We start from the raw sequence: 3,967 nt of genomic DNA, 5'->3' as shown, positions 1-3,967 counted from the left end.
ATTCTGAGGAAATTCATCCACCTCTTTTTTTCTGCTCTCTTTCTGATGAACAGAGGGAAATCGATCTCTTTGGCCTGAAACAGAGGAGAGGGGGAGTAGGTCATGTTTAATTAATTCAAAGCTTCTCCAGGCATCAACATGTATTCACTAGTTATTCTTTTGATGCATTTTAAAGTCTGTATTTCAGAGCTTGCAATTAAAGGTGAAACCTGCTTGAGGGAAAATGCTAGTGTTTGTGGGACCCAATTAAAATTTAGAGGCTGTACTAAACTAAACTGTAAGAAACTCAAGGTGCATGTGGCTGAGCCATGTGAGCTGTATTGTGTGTAGGTATGCATGTGCACTCTATAAAAATGGTGGTGTTGTAAAACATGTGAGAACCTATATGTTTGATTTTGTTCTTACAGGAAATGTCACACTTTGATCGCAAACCACTAATTTGATCTATGCAACTTCTTGAATCTGACATTGCAAAGATGTAATAAAAATAAAAATATTGGATCTGAGAGTTATAATTCCAACCTGTCTGTCATCGCAGCATCAAAATATGACTAGCTGCTGATCTCTTCCTTTTAGGAAACTTATTGATGTTACTTTTTAAGTGTAATGTGTTTGATACTCAGAAGACAGATTTTGAGAACAAGTGGTTTAAGAATGCATAACTACATGACAGGATGTCCTGGGGTTGAGTTCAGTTCAGTTCAGTCTGCTTATCTACTGGTCCCTATCAAATAAGGATAAAATGCATTAAGGCATCATCTTTAAAAGGGTCCCTTTTTACTTGTAGTATCACTTTAACTTGGCTGACATTCAAAGGTTAACCAAAAACACTTTCCACTAAAGCTATTCTTCACTTATTTGACTTTAAGGAATCACATGTTTCACATGATTTATGTCCTGATACAGTCACACTATGATACACCCAATGAGCTGAGTTTTTATGTTTTATCGCTCATTGATGTGACCATAAAGGGTTGTATTATAGATCTGTAACTGATATTATAATCACAGATATTTATCTATATACGTACATTAGTGCTTAGAAACAGCTGAATGCCCTAAATATGCCTTTTGACACGCTCTGTTCTCTTCCTATTACATGTCTCCTAACCCCGATGAGTGGGTTTATTTTGTCTCCATTCCAACAGTGGCCTAAATGAAGTCCCTTTTTTTCCCCATTTCATCAACTTTACCTCAGTGCCTTTCTCCAGAACATACTATATTATCCCATTTTATCTCACTCTCTCTTTCGTTCCCTCTTCCTTTCTCACTTTATCCTTATCTCCTATTTCTCGCTGTCTTTCCACAAGCATACTCTGTACTCTTTTATGGCCCCAGACCACTTGACAAACTGACCCTGGATATAGGGGGATATTAATCTAAGAATAACTTTTCTGGGTGGGACCAAGGACGTACAAGGACACAGTAGCTGAAATGAAAGAAGGAAACTAAATGATTTTGAGTGAGAGGAAATCTTTCAAAGATTTTACTACTGTTGTGTTTTTGTCTAGAAATACCATGATGCAGTGTTTTTCACCTGTGGGATTAAGAAAAATAAACTGCCCTTAAAATTAATCTATATTGTTAAAGGTGTTTTTCGGTGGATTCCTCCCTTTAAGTCCAACTAAAATTAAAATTATTTCTTAGGAATCAATATATACTGTCTGTCCTTGGTGTTTTTTTATACTTTTGTACATTTGATCAAAATTGTAATTACCCACAAGAGGAAATTTTTATTTCTATGCAGTGATACATTCATATTTTCTCCAGGAAGTCCAGTATCTACGTGGGGGATGAGCTAGTTAACGTAGCTTGTTGCTCCTACTTTGCAGCAGATGTTGAATGTTGTAAGGAGACATCTTAAATTACAAATAATACACAACCAACAGTGTTATGCCACGCTGTGTGAAATTCCATGTTTCTCCGAATGAGTTGGGACATCTGCTCATTTATTTGCTGTAACTTAGAATCGATTTCAGGCACTAATCAAACAATGGGCCCCGTCTCTCATCCTGTCCTCTCTGTCCCAGTGTGATAAACAACTAATTGTTTGTGCGACAAACACAAACAACAGCAGCGAGGCTTAATGCTGCTTGTATCAACAGTCGATGTGATAGGTGAGAAGGCATTTGATAAAGCATACTCCATTGGTGGTATAGGCCTCCGGAGCTTATGTCATTACTGTCCTGTTTCTTGTATAATCTGAATTTTTGAGACACTTAAAAGTACAAATTTTATTTGAATTATTATTATTTTCTGAATATGCCATCAGCACACACACAAGGTTTTGGGATGTGGATCAGTCGCCTTCTGCTGTACAAAAAGTCCAAAAAAGTTACCCTGCACAGAGGTGATGAAGTGCTTCTCTGCCCTGCTGAGAAAGGATGTTTTGAAAGTTGCTTATAATCTCTCTTTTAGTTGTAAAAGCAATAATAATATCAGTTATGTCTAAAGCCATTCTCATGCCCTGTATCCCACTGTTCGGGATTAGAAAGGCATTGAACTAGGGATTAGCGGAGCAAAGAATAAAGCCTTCCTTGGACAACAGAGGAGGGAGGCACGGGCTAATGGTTCAAGACCCTCTGAGCACTTACACACACATACACACACAAACACACATGCTCTTTCACATAGATTCAACTGCTCATCTTAAAGCTACTTAACCCTGCGTCAGAGGTGAAATTCCATAAGCAGTTTTCTAAGAACTATCAATTGTAGCAGCAGATGGTTGTAGAGTGTCACCTCTGACCTCCAGGCCACCATGTCCAGTCTTAACTTGGTGTGTGACTTGGAAGAATCCCTCCACTGCTGGCAGCATGAGGAAAAGCCTCTGTTTCATGTGACTGTGGGTCATGTAATGTTATATGGAATGTGAGACTCACTCACATGGGAGACTTGGTGGAGTTCACAGCAACACACTGTATAGACACAACATGTGGTGAAGCATTCAGGGAAGCTCTTATTTAGTCACCTGCAAAGTAGCATATCAACTCCAGAAATGTATATAAGACAAACAGAGTGATCTCTTTAGAGGTCTGGCACAAAAACCCAGACTTGTCAGGTTTGGGACATTTTGTTGGCTACAATTTTGGGCTTGGGTTTTGGCCCTTCGAGTGGAATCTGTTTCAAAATTTCTCTTTTTCTCCCTCTTACTGTGCCAGTCATCTGCATCTATGTATGTTGTGTGTTCTAAGTAGTTACGCAATGTCTTCTGGAGAGAATGAAGGGGACACAGTGTACCCTATGCTTTGCATTAGCTTTGTGTAATAGTCGGTGAAGGCTGAATATAAAGCAGCAATTGGGGTTTTGCATTGGATTTGGGTCTCAAATTGAGGGACCAGTCGGATTCACTGGATCAGGTAATAAAGATGGGCTACTGGCAACAGTATCCAGCCTTTGCAGTGCTTTAGATCTGAGTGGTTCATAGCTTGGCAGCTTCCTCTCCAAGACTCTTTGAGAGAATCCATTGGTACTAGTATCACAGAGCCAAACTAAAAAATATGTGTACTTGGTATAAATAAGCCACAGTTTAGTATAATTTGTAAAGGCTTCTTAAAATTCTGGACATTTCTAAGACCATATTCAGAATAAATTTTGCCTTGATATTAAATTGTTGGACACTGTTAACAGAAGCTTGATAAATGCATAGCAAAAAAGACATTTTAGTATCAGCTTTTTCATCAAAGAGACAGTTAGGTCTGTAGCTGCTGATTATCGTCATTTTCAAGAAATTTAGCTTGTAACATTTCAGTGAAAAATGCTCATCACAGTTTCCTGTTTCTATGAACAACGATCACATTTCATAGAAGTTTCATTTGGAAGTTTATTTTTCATCACTTTTGCTCAAAAAAACAACATAATTAATCATCAGGACAGCTGGAGATTAAGTTTCTGACCCAATCGATTAATTATTTCAGATCCACAGATGCTGTAATCTCACTGTGTTCTTTGTCCTCCTCCAGACGGG

Source organism: Lates calcarifer, unplaced genomic scaffold (assembly GCF_001640805.2).
Source record: "Lates calcarifer isolate ASB-BC8 unplaced genomic scaffold, TLL_Latcal_v3 scaffold_87_188, whole genome shotgun sequence".
Lineage (NCBI taxonomy): Eukaryota > Metazoa > Chordata > Actinopteri > Centropomidae > Lates > Lates calcarifer.
Note: the sequence above shows the minus strand (reverse complement) of the source record.